General features: G+C 42.2%; 1 non-coding gene across 1 annotated transcript; it reads right to left on the reverse strand.

Moving 5' to 3' along the window:
- Positions 1–11,248: 11,248 nt before the first annotated feature.
- TRNAE-UUC (transfer RNA glutamic acid (anticodon UUC)) lies at positions 11,249–11,320 on the reverse strand. Its single transcript has one exon. It is a non-coding gene; the product is annotated as a tRNA-Glu (tRNA).
- Positions 11,321–12,250: the final 930 nt, after the last annotated feature.

A 12,250-nucleotide genomic window follows, 5' to 3' on the forward strand; every position in this document is an offset into this window, starting at 1 on the left:
TATTACATGTAAAATAGATAACCAACAAGGACCTACTGTATAGCACAGGGAACTATACTCAGTATTTTGTAATAACCTATAAGGGAAAAGAATCTGCATAAGAATATATATATATATTCAGTTTTGTATATATATATATATGTATATATATGTGTATATATATATATATATATATATATATATATGAATCATTTTTGGCTTGAAGTCATGATTAGAAATGCAACATATGAAGAATCAGTACCAACACAGTGGTTGAACAGCACAAGCCCTGGAGTTTGACAATGACTAGGTTCTGAATCTCTGTCCTGACTCTGCAGTTTGTAACTTCTAATTCTCTCTGAGTCTCAGTCTCTTCACTTATGAAATGGAAGAAATAACACTCACCTCACAGGGTTGTTAAGAAGTAAACGGTATATTGTATAAAGAGCCTAGGACAGAGTGTGGCAATTCATAGGCCCTCAGCGAATGGCCTTCATGAACACTATGTTGGAACTAGACTAGAGGTGACCAGAGCTCGAAGCCAAATGTAACACAGGGGCAAAAGCTGAGAGAAAATTACAAAGTAAGGCTAGGATTCATCCGTTCAACCAGCATTCACTGAGGGTCCACCATATGCCAGGTACCACGCTGGGCGCTGCAGTCAGAAAAGAGAAGGGAGGGGTGAGAGCAGAGGGCAGAAGGCTCCCTACCCCTGACCCTCCCTGTTATTACCTATCTGGATGGGTATGTTCACACTCAAGTCACCTGCTCGGATTCCTTGTGACAATGACAGGGATCTGGACAGCCAAGGAACTGACAAGGAAGATAAAATTAGGAGCCAAGACCTCACTAGTGAATGCAGCATGGATGCGAAAACACAGACTTTAAAATCAGACAGACACAATTGTTTGTTTTTTAATAGTTTATCTGCTTACAGAAAAGATGTTAAATTTCTGGTAAAAATTCATTTTAATAAAACTAATTTTAATAAAAGATTAAAAGAAGAAAAGTAATAAATGTAATTTCATTGCCCAGAGATAATTGATGGTAACATTTTGGTGTTTAGCATTCCTGTTCTTTTTCTGTGCATATGTTTTAATGGTTGAGATTATTATGTATATTATCATAATTAATTACTAATAACTATCAATTCATTATTATAATTAATATAATAGATAAAAATATATCCTAACATCTTGTTCTTTTTACCTAACCTTATGACATGAACATTTTCTCACAGTTTTACAAATTTGGGGGGAAAGGATTATTTTACCAGCTGTGTAATATTCCATCCCATGGAAGCTCCACAGCTTACTGTTTCCTTAGCCATTTCCCCAGTATTGGTTACTAGGTTCATTTCACATTCTACCTGTTATGAATAACTCTCTAATGAAGAATTTTATTCAATAAGCTAGTCTCTGTATTTCAAACTATTTTCTTAGGATAACTTTACATTAGTAGAATAACTGAGTCAGAGAGACTGAATATTTAAGCCTCTTGATAACATTTCCTTCCAAATATCTATAAATTGGTACTTTCTCCAACAATGTCTAGGAGTGCCGGGATATGAGTTTGAATCTAATTCTACTTCTTATTGACTGAATGATTTGAGGCAAGTTATTTACCTTCTCTGAGCCTCAGTTTTGTCATCTGTAAAATGGAGATGCCTACCTAACATATTTATAAAATTTAAAAGATGTGACATGTGTAACTTGGCACAAGTTCTGGTACACAGTCTAAGTTCTCAACCGAAATATTAGCTCCCTTCTCACTTTCCCCTATAGCTTTTTCCACTGTTGAGTAAAAAGGAAATACTAAACTTCACGTTTGTTCTATTTCCTATTAGTCATTTAGAACATAGTTGAAACTTCTTAACCACAAGGCATCTGAAGTAGTTAACTGTACAAATATAGGCACATTGTTTGTATCTGGCTTACAGAACCCACTAGATGCTGTCACTGAACTAGTAATAAATATTTGGTGCATCTGTTACTGTTACTGCATTTCTGAACAAGATTAGTGTTTTATATGTTTTTCTTTTTTTATTCTTAGGCAAATTATTTACCATCTCTGTTCCCAGTTTCCCCATCAGAAAAATAAAGATAATACCTGTCCTATCTTATTTGTGTAGTGAAAGCACTTCTTACTAACCACTGAGGTTTTCACTCACAGACGGACTATATGCACACTGAGTAAGATATGGGTGGGATTCCCCACGCATGTCAGAGAGACGTGGAAGGGAAGAGGAAGGAAGGAGCTGACCTTTAACCAGAGCCTGCATTTCACACACATTCATCACACACACACACACACACACACACACACACACACACACACACACACCAATCATGACAGGTGCATCAGTTTCTCAAATGTTACAGGTAAAGAAACTGAAATGCAACAAATTTAAGTAATTTCTTCAAGGTCCCAACCTACCATGAGGTGCAGACACAATTCAAATACTAAACTGTATCCTGAGAAGCAGAAGGGCATTCTTATGTTTTAGCAGCTAAGTCATTATTAACACCATTGTGGGACTGAATGAGAAAATCATTTTTTTAACTTCTACTTCTTTGCTTAGAGAGAAAAACACAACAAGGTAAATTCACCTGCAAAATTTATTTTGTTAGCTCTGAATATAAAATATGTAAACAAACTCCATCTGGAAGACAGTTCTATTACTGTAGAAAGTACTGAGTATGACCTCTGTGAGGGCATCATGTGCCTGTGACCATGTGTAACCAACATGAGCTTCCTGCTAAGATGACAGTCATATGCAGCTCTTGGAAAGGAGAGGCACAGAAGGAAAAGGATTCCTATAGTACCCAGGGCTCCCGTCACAAAAGTATTCTTAGACCAGTCAGAGTGATTTCCCCACACCCCAAAAGGAAGAATGATGCAGGCCAAAACTGGCTAAGACTGTAAAATAAAATAACTAACATCACAGTAAGTTAAGCCATATGAAATTATGGTTTTGTAGGCCAAAATCAGTCAAATACCATCATTTTCATATGGTTCCACATATACATATGACATTGTTCCAGAAATCGAGAAAGGATTGTTTCTGGAACTGACTTCAAAAGTGACACTTGGTAGTTAGCTTTTGATGAGCTATTCCCTCTAAATTATATCCATCACTTTTATAATGGAACTATGAAATATTTTGATGAAATATCCAAATATCCAATGAAATAACTTCATTACAACAAAATCTCTTGTTTTCTAAGTCCTAAACTTCTTTAACTTCTGCACCTGAAAAAATTGCATGTATAATAGGTGGAATAGTATTTGTGTACATTGTGATGGCTGAAATGTGTGATACTTTACAGGAATGTCTATATTACTGCAGATATGGGGGGGGCATTAAATAAGGAACCAACTGCCTTATAGGTGTGTGACCTTGGGCAAAGCTGCTGACCCTCTCTGGGCTTCAGTTTACACCCATGTAAAACAAAGATAATCACCTGCTTCATGGAGCAACTTGTGATTATGACATGAACTGTAATAAAGTAAGGGAGAGAGGACTTCCCTGGCATTCCAGCGTTGAAGATTTCGAGCTTCCACTGCAGGGGGTCTCCCGCTGGATCCCTGGTTGGGGAACTAAGACCCCACATGCTGAGCTGTGGCCAAAAAAAAAAAAAAAAAAAAAAGAAAGGGAGAGATCTTTACAATGATAAAGTGTTATTAAAAGTTGGTTATTATATGTCAATAAAGTGTAATGCTGTAGATGACTGATGCATTATATCTCTGGTTTGAAAGGAGCTTAAATAGATTGTTTCCAGTCCCCTCTTGCAGGGTAAGGAGAGAGCCACCTACAAAGGCTTCTGCTAGATCCCAATTGCTGAATTGAACGAAATTCACCCTGAGGATGAATGGCGGGGCTTTTAACAGCTGCACTCTTGTGGAGGCTGAGATCAGGCCACGGCTGGAGGTGCTTCACATTTCTGCCCTGGCCTGGAGAGGTCATACAGGGCTAGGGCCTCTTCCCAGATTCGAGCACCTTAGTCTCAAAACAGAGGTAGCACCCCCTACCTGGGTTTTCTGAAAGAATTAAACGCGATGATGGATTTAGAGCCAAGTACGGTGCGCAGCACGAAGTCATCGGTGTCCTGCAGGGCGGTAGACTCGAAAACCGAATAAAAGAACCTCTGGGGGCAGGTGAGGGGCCGGTAGGGAGCTGGATTTAGAGAGTTCATGATGCCGTTCGTGATGTGTCGGTGTCTCACGGATGCAGGACGACCCGCCCCGGAGGGACCGCGGAAGCTCGGCGGCGTTGATCCCTGGATGTCTCACGCCCGCACCTGTGGGCCGGGGCCACTGGGGGTCAGCCCGCGGAGGGCTGGGGCCACTGCGGGGCTCTCCGGACAGCGTCTCTCCAGGTCGGTGGCTGCGCAGGGTCCGGGCCGGGCGCCGCGGCGGGACTATGGGGGCGGAAGGGGGCGCGCGCATCCCGGGCCCGCGTTCCAGGTTGACCCGGGCTCCCCTAGCGGCCGAGAGGCGCCGCCGAGAGTCCAGGCGCGCTGGGCTGCTTTTGCGCTGAAAACCAGACACCGAGAACGCAGGGGTCGCTGATCCCACCCGGCTTCCTTCCAACCTCTCTTCGGCCCCCGTCGTGCCCCTAGTCCACACCCTGGCCGCGTCCCCGCAGCCGCGCGGCTCGGCTGCTTGTTTCCCGGAGTCCGCTCTCCTGTTCCGGAGGAGCCGAAAGGCGCTGGGCTTGGCGCCCTGGGCCCTGCTAGCCGCCGGGTGCGGGTTGCCACGGCAACGGGCCCAGCCCCCAGCACCCCCTTCCGCATCACTTCTCCAGAAGCCCGGGCCAGAGCCCTGGGGCTGAGAGGAGGGATGAGCGCAGGAGGCCGACCCACCGCACCCAGGGCTGTGTGTCCGCCGCCCCCAGGCCCTACTTCCTCCCGGAGGCACCGGGGAGCGGATAGCAGAGCGGGCGCCAGCATGGCCCTCCGCGACCTCCTGGTCGCGCCCCTGCGCCTCGAGGTTGGTGGCCCGGGTTGGGGGACAGCGCTTGAGGCGCCTCCAAACGCAGGGATAGCGGGGTTGCCCGAACTCCAGCAAAAGGCTTAGCAAGAGACGGTAACTGCAAGAAAGGGGTTAATCTAAAGGTAGCTCCGTTCTTTCTACATTAAGCAAATAACCCCGCTGCTCTCTGGGTAAATCAGCCAACGTGGACCGAGTACTGTACCAGGTGCTGCTCGGAAACGCTTTCTAACGCCATCCTAGCCGTCTCTGCTTTCTCAAAACAAATTCTGGGGACTTACTGTGTCCCTCTCTACCCAGCTTTTCGGACGAAGAGGTTAGAATAGTTAAACAGATCTACTCTTTACCAGGTCATTCTATTAGCATTTCCCTGCGACGTTTTTTGTATTTTGTTTTGTTTCTCAGCGGAATGGTGGTCGGTGGAGTTAGCGCATGCGTAGCGTTAGCGGGTAATATCAAATATATTTGCAAAGTGGCTGTGTCGTTTTACATTTCCACAAGCAGTGTATGAGGATTCCAGTTGTTCTGCCTTCCTGCCAGCGTTTGGCAGTCTGTCTTTTTAAATTTTAGCCTTCTGAGATTTGTGGTGGCATCTCACTGTGGAGTTTTCTTTAGCTTGAATCCTATGAAATTGCTGAAAATTGACTTACAGAAATGGCAATGTTATACGATTGAACCAAATTTGCATTTCCCTGGTGAGTAATGATGTCAAACGCCTTTTCATGTGCTTATTAAACTATGAATATAATCCCTTTAGCGAAGTCTATGTTTCTGTTCAAGTCTTCATCTATTTTTAAATTGGGCAAAGTCTTATTTTCTCTCTGATTTGTGGTTTGTCTTTTCACTCTTATTGGTGTCTTATGGACTGAACTGTATTCTTCCAAAATTCGTATGTTGAAGCCCTAACTCCCAGTACCTCAGATTGTGATCCTATTTGGAGATAGAGCCTTCAAAGAGGAAATTAAGTTAGAATAGGGTCATTGTGGTAGGCCCTAATCCAATATGACTGGTGTCCTTATATGAAGAGGAGATTGGAACACAGATACATATAAGAACAACCCCATCACAGAGGAGTGATGTGACCAGGACGCAGTGAGAAGGCAGCCATCTGCAAGCCAAAGAGAGGCCTCGGAAGAAACCAAACCTGCTGACATATTGATTTCGGACTTCTAACCTATAGAATTGTGAGAAAATTAATTTATTGTTTAAACCACCCAGTCTGTGGTATTGATACTCTGTTAGGCCATCTCTCACAAACTGGTACATGGTATAATAGCTACATGTGATCCCCCCCTAGTGGCCACATTGAATAATGTTATGAAATTCAAGCAATTCTTCCAGAGAGCATCTTATGCAGAGCAAGCTGCACATATTTGACCACTGTGTCAGTTCCTAATTAATTTGACGTCAGTGTTTTCTGCAGCAGCAAATAAATTGGCATCACAGTCCAGAGAGATACTCAGTGCCTAAATAGACCAAGAGAGGAAACTTGGCATTCTCAGAACCTGGCAAAACAGTAGCCACCTAAAATAATTAATAACCATTGTAGTGTTATTAGCACCTTAATATGTAATTCAGAAACATATATAGTGGTTGACATAGGATATTCATGGTAGATAAATAATGTAAATGGTAACTTTCAAGGACATGAACAAGGAGGACAAATAGAAATTATAAAATAAAATGGCACAAGTAAAAATTTAAAATATGTGTAGTGATTCCCCTGCAACTTCCTGTGAATCTATAATTATTTAAAAATAAAAATTTTTAAATACCAATGGTCACAACAAATGGAAATGGGTCCAAACTCTCCAGCTAAAAGAATGAGTATCAACTTAGACTTTTTTAAAAAGGGGAAAAGAAAATATAAAAGTTTATGGAAAACATACCTCAAATATACAGAATGGTTGAAAGTAAAGGAGTAGAAAAAGATAAACTAGGCAAATACAAACCAAAGAAAAGCAGGTATTGCTCTGTTCATTTAGGGGGTTAAGAATTTAGGGCACAAATATCACTACAGATAAAGAGGACTAAAACATAATGATAAAAGTTAAATTCACCAAGAAGATATAACAATTCAAATTTTCTTTGCCTTTAAGAACAAAGCCTTAAAACGTATAAAGGAACATTTGTCACAACTACAGGAGAAACTGACAAATCCACCACTGAAGTGGCTATGATTTTACATGGCGGACATACATTAGAGACAATCATATGTCTGCTAGTATATTTACTCCTACTTTATATGATGAAATTCTATGTACCCACATTTCATAGTGCTACACAAAAGTTAAGGTGGGTTCCAGGTGCTCCATTATTGAAAATTTAAGAACTAGTACACCAGACAGAAAGCGAAAGACAAATACCATATGATATCACTTATATGTGGAATCTAAAATAAGACACAAATGAACTCATCTACAAAACAGAAACAGACTCACAGACATAGAGAACAGACTTGTGGTTGCCAAGAGGGAGGGGAGATGGGGGAGGGATGGTTTGAGAGTTTGGGGTTAGGGTATGCAAACTATTGTATATAGAATGGATAAACAACCAGGTACTACTGTGTAGGACAGCGAACTATATTCAATATCCTGAGATAAACCATAATGGAATATAAAAAAGAATATATATATCTGAATCACTTTGCTGTACAGCAGAAATTAACACAACATTGTAAATCAACTTTACTTCAATAAAAATAAATAAATAAAACATCATATAGGTTCACTGTAAAAATAAACTAGTGCACTAGAAATTGAAGCTTGATATTTCCCTACTCATTTAAAAAACATTTATTGAACAACTATTGTGTTTAATACATCATGGAGCTTGTATGTTAAACGAGTCAGTTACTGTGCCTATTTAGTTTAGCCATTTAATAGAAATGCAAAAGTTGGAGTCTCACAGAGATTTATAGAGTAAACTGCCCTGAAGGCCCTCCCTCTCAACACTCCCTCCCTCTGTCTCTCCCTCTCAATTAAGTCTGCATCTCCTTCTTAAAGAAATGTGCTTGACAGAATGAGCAACAGTGGTTTCCGAAACTGTGATATGCCTTTAGTATATTGGTTTTTTTACTTAAGAAAATACTATAGCAAGTACAAATACTGCCCCCACGAACTCAACTGTGCAAAGCAATTTAATTTCTATGAAGAGGCTCCCTTTTGCCAAGTGGTAGAAACAGTTTGGGTCCCCTTTTTCTCTCCACCGCTTTCCGGTGGATTCCATCTACATTCCAGGGATGTCTGTAACACTAAGGCCAGGGAGGAAGGGCACGTGGCCTGGATCACCCCACGCTGGCATCAGCTGCCAGGTCCTCCCTTATTCCCTTCTGGTCTTCAGTCATTGCCCCGCCAAGGTCACGCCTGACACTTGCCGCATTTCCAGCCACAGGGCTCTTCAGGTCGGTCTCGCCCTCGGCTGACTTTGGTGTCCTTGGTTACAGAATGGTATTCTGGTGCTCTCAGGCCACACAGGGGCAGGAGGAATGTAATGGGTTTTTCTCGGGTCCTTCACCTGAGCAGGCAAGTGCCTGGGATTTGTTCTGCTCCCTTTCATGCTGGATGAACTCTGCAAGGCTGTCTCTGACTGCGTCCTAAACCACCACCCAGCCATGTCTCCCTGGCTTCTCACAGCCTCCCCGGGCTTGGGAGAGTACAGGGCCCCATCTCCTCAAGACCCAAACGAACAAATCACTCCTTGCTTTCTCTCTAACTCTCTTCCTTTCACTGCAGGTTTGGGAAAACTTGAGGTAATCTTTGGAAGGGTGGGCTGGGCAGGAAGTTCTGCTTCCCCTCAGGTATTCTACCAAATCTCCTGTGTAGACGTGAATTCTTTCTCTTCCTTTGGAAATTCGAGTGCCAAGAATAGACTGTTTATTTTCTTTGCTTTCTGAATGTTTTCTTTTTCTGAGGCCATGACACAGAATGTCTAGCTGACTGAAAAAGGAAGGGTCATGGGGTAAAAGCAAGCATACGGGGGAAGAGACTTCCTATATTAAAACAGCAATATATTGTTATTCAACAGTACAGATGAGCAAAAATGGACTCTTGGATAACATTTATTAAACACTGATTTAAATAATAACAGGAATAAAGCAAGTATTTTTAAAAAGCAATTCTAGGGTAAGGAAACACTAAATACTGGGGAAGCCAGTTCGAAATGTACAACACTTAGAACAGCAGTCAAGACAACTCCAGGTGAGTATTGGTTTTATTCATAGAGGCTGTAGTTCAGTGAAATCAGAAGCCCGTAAATCATGAAGGGTGGACGGTTATGATCAGAAGACATTATTACACATCCATAAAAATAAGCTTGACTGTATTACAGAAGACTGAAAATGCTTGCTGGGGCCGCGGATAAAGTAAAGCGGGGGTACTAAGATTGGGTGGGAGAGAAGAGGTTATGGGTCTCTTTAGGAAGGGGGTGTCCACCTCTGTGAGTGGGGGACAGGCTGCAGGGGCTGAAAGCTTGCAGGCTCCTCCTGCCAGCAACAGCTGAGCCAACTACTCCAGGGAGGAGGGATTTCTGGGAGAAGAAATCCCTCTGACCATCTTTTTGATGATTCAGGGGCTCCTCTGCCCCAGAAATCACCTCCTTTAAATAATAATGCCTAAGATCCTTCTAACAAAACTTTTGTGTCCTAAGCATTCCTAAAATAAAAATACAAGTTCTGACTCAGGTAGCACATTGAAAGTCACTCACCTGGAAGTACAACCACAGCCCTACTTGGACCCTTGTCTCACCACCTTGGAACACCCTTATAGGCAGCACAAGTATGTCTGTTCCTGCCATGTGAGCTTCTCTAGGGCAGCACTCTTACCTTGCTGATTTTTGTATCACCAGTGCCCAACGGTGTTTTGTGTCTAGAGAAGGCATGCAATAATGCTTGCTGAAAGATGAAAAGGAAATGAATGAATGAATGAATGGTGAGTGAATGGTTCAGATCATTTCTATTTTGATGGATAAAGGAAGGAGAGTGGATACCCAAGGGAGTTGATCACTAAAGAGTAAAAGCAGTTTCTACAATGAACAAACAGGTTAAAAAGAAGACAGATTTTGTAGTTGCATAATTTTCTTGGCATGAGCTAAGTAGGAGCTGGTAGTTGGAGTGTTTTGCATGAATACACATGATTTCTGAAGGCATGTGATGTGTGTGTGCCCTTTAATGAGGACTTTACTATTAAGACACTTTCTTATAAAGAATTTGTTAATTAAGGTATCATTCTAATTAATTAAGCTGCCCCAAGCGAGAACTGTGGAGAAATATAGGATTTGTTTTGTTTGGTCTTTTGGAAACGATGCATCAATGCGTGAAAATGAATGAGTCTACTTCAGTCTTTGATTGAAGTTCAGCAGTTCACGTATGGTCTTATACGATCAAAGGATAAATTTTCAGAATTCATTCCTCTTTGTTTAAGGCCGGAGTTTTTACCACATGAACAGATAGTAATAGTGCGTTCTACTCCCTTCCAGTTTTAGAGGTGCACCTACACGCAGGCAGTGCATTAGCCCCACCATCACCAAGTCCTTAAGTGTTTGTTTTAAATTTCTTGGGCCTTTTTCTCTTTAGCAGCTCCCGTTCTCTAGTCCCAATTTGGTAAAAAGAGACCAATTCTTTAAAAGCTGCCACTAAAATCCAAAAACCCGCTCAATACACTACTCTCATTTCTACATAGCCCTCCCCCCATCCCACCCCAGTCTCCAGGACACCATGCCACATTTGAAAGCAGAGTTTTCTCTCTTATCTCAGATGCCTTGTCCATCCTCAGGCTGGCAGAAAGCCTCCAAGTACTGGGATTGGCAGGCAGACGCATGTTCTACTGAGCGCCATTTTCACCCCTGCCTGTGTAAGTGATACCCAGATCTTGTGATCACAGACACCCCATGCTCCTGGGGACATCTGAGGCCTCTCCTTTCTGAGAAAGCCCATGGAGGGAGAGGACAGTGTGCAGATGTCCATGGAAAACCTCTTGTCAAGGATTCCAGCTACAGCTCCTCTGACGTGACAGGATAATTGGACAGAAGCCAAGGAGAGATATGATATCTCCCACTTAGGAAATACTAAAAATCCTGATCGGTAAAATTAAGTGTAACAAAGATGATAAAACTTCCCGAATTAATATAAGTTAATATTTAACTTAAATGTCTGTTTAAAAAAACTTCTTGTGATATTTAAATAATTGAACAGCTCGACAGTAAAAATAAATCCAGGCATATAGGCAGACAAAACTTTCTTTTTCTGTTTGGCCACATCTCACAACTTGTGGGATCTTAGTTCCCCAACCAGGGATTGAACCTGGGCCCCAGCAGTGAAAGCACGGAGTCCTAACCACTGGACCACCAGGGAATTCCCAACTTTTTGAGTTTTAAGTGGTTGTGGACTTTTCTGTTTATGCTGAATCCTGGATCTTCTGCCTGCTCTGACCTTGGTAAATTTGCACTTTGCTAGCTTTCATACAGCTCACCTGGATTTCTGGACTCTAGTCTTCTCCAACCTCAGATAAACGCATACGCTTTGTGGTCCTGGCACCCAACTTAGTGACCTCAGCTCTACTAAAGCCTCCAAACGCAGAGTGACACAAAGCTGCAGCTCACTCAATGCCTAACGTGATAGCTGTCTGCCCTCAACAGCAAGCTTGTGAAAAAGGTGAATAAACTTTGTCCAGTGTACAAACAAACATTAACAAACATGGCAAGAGAATTGGATAGTGTAAAGAGTTTAGAGCAATCATTCTAGGGGAAGGAACAGCTGTATTTGAAAACCTGTATGATTATATGAACTGTCTAGAAAAAATGTTAAGGAAAATCAAAGCTCATAGTAATATATTTTCTTAAAAAAAACTCCACAAATTAATTGCAATCAATTCCTAGGACTAGATAGCATATATCTCTCCCACCCCAGGTGTCTATTAAAAAGAGGCAATACAGTCAAGGATTCGACCTTCTCTTACTTAACATCCCGGTCACCCAGCTACTCCAATGGGAAGGGTAACAGCACTGACCCTCAGAAAGCCGCCAGCTGCCTGAGAACATTCCACCCAGAATATGTGCTGAGATTCCATTGAGAGCAGAGTGGAACATTAAGCCCTTAAGGGATTTTTTTAAAAAAGGTATCCTGTATCCATCCTATAAGGTCCTTGGGGCTATGTATCATGGGGTTACAGGCTGACCCAATAGAAAAACAGCACACACACACACACACACACACACACACAACTTGTTAAAATAAGTATTCACCTAGTGGCCCCCTGCACTCGGCCTGTCCTGGTGGCGCAGA

The sequence above is a fragment of the Lipotes vexillifer genome, unplaced genomic scaffold, assembly GCF_000442215.2.
Source record: "Lipotes vexillifer unplaced genomic scaffold, Lipotes_vexillifer_v1.1 scaffold951, whole genome shotgun sequence".
In the NCBI taxonomy this organism is placed as follows: Eukaryota; Metazoa; Chordata; class Mammalia; order Artiodactyla; family Lipotidae; genus Lipotes; species Lipotes vexillifer.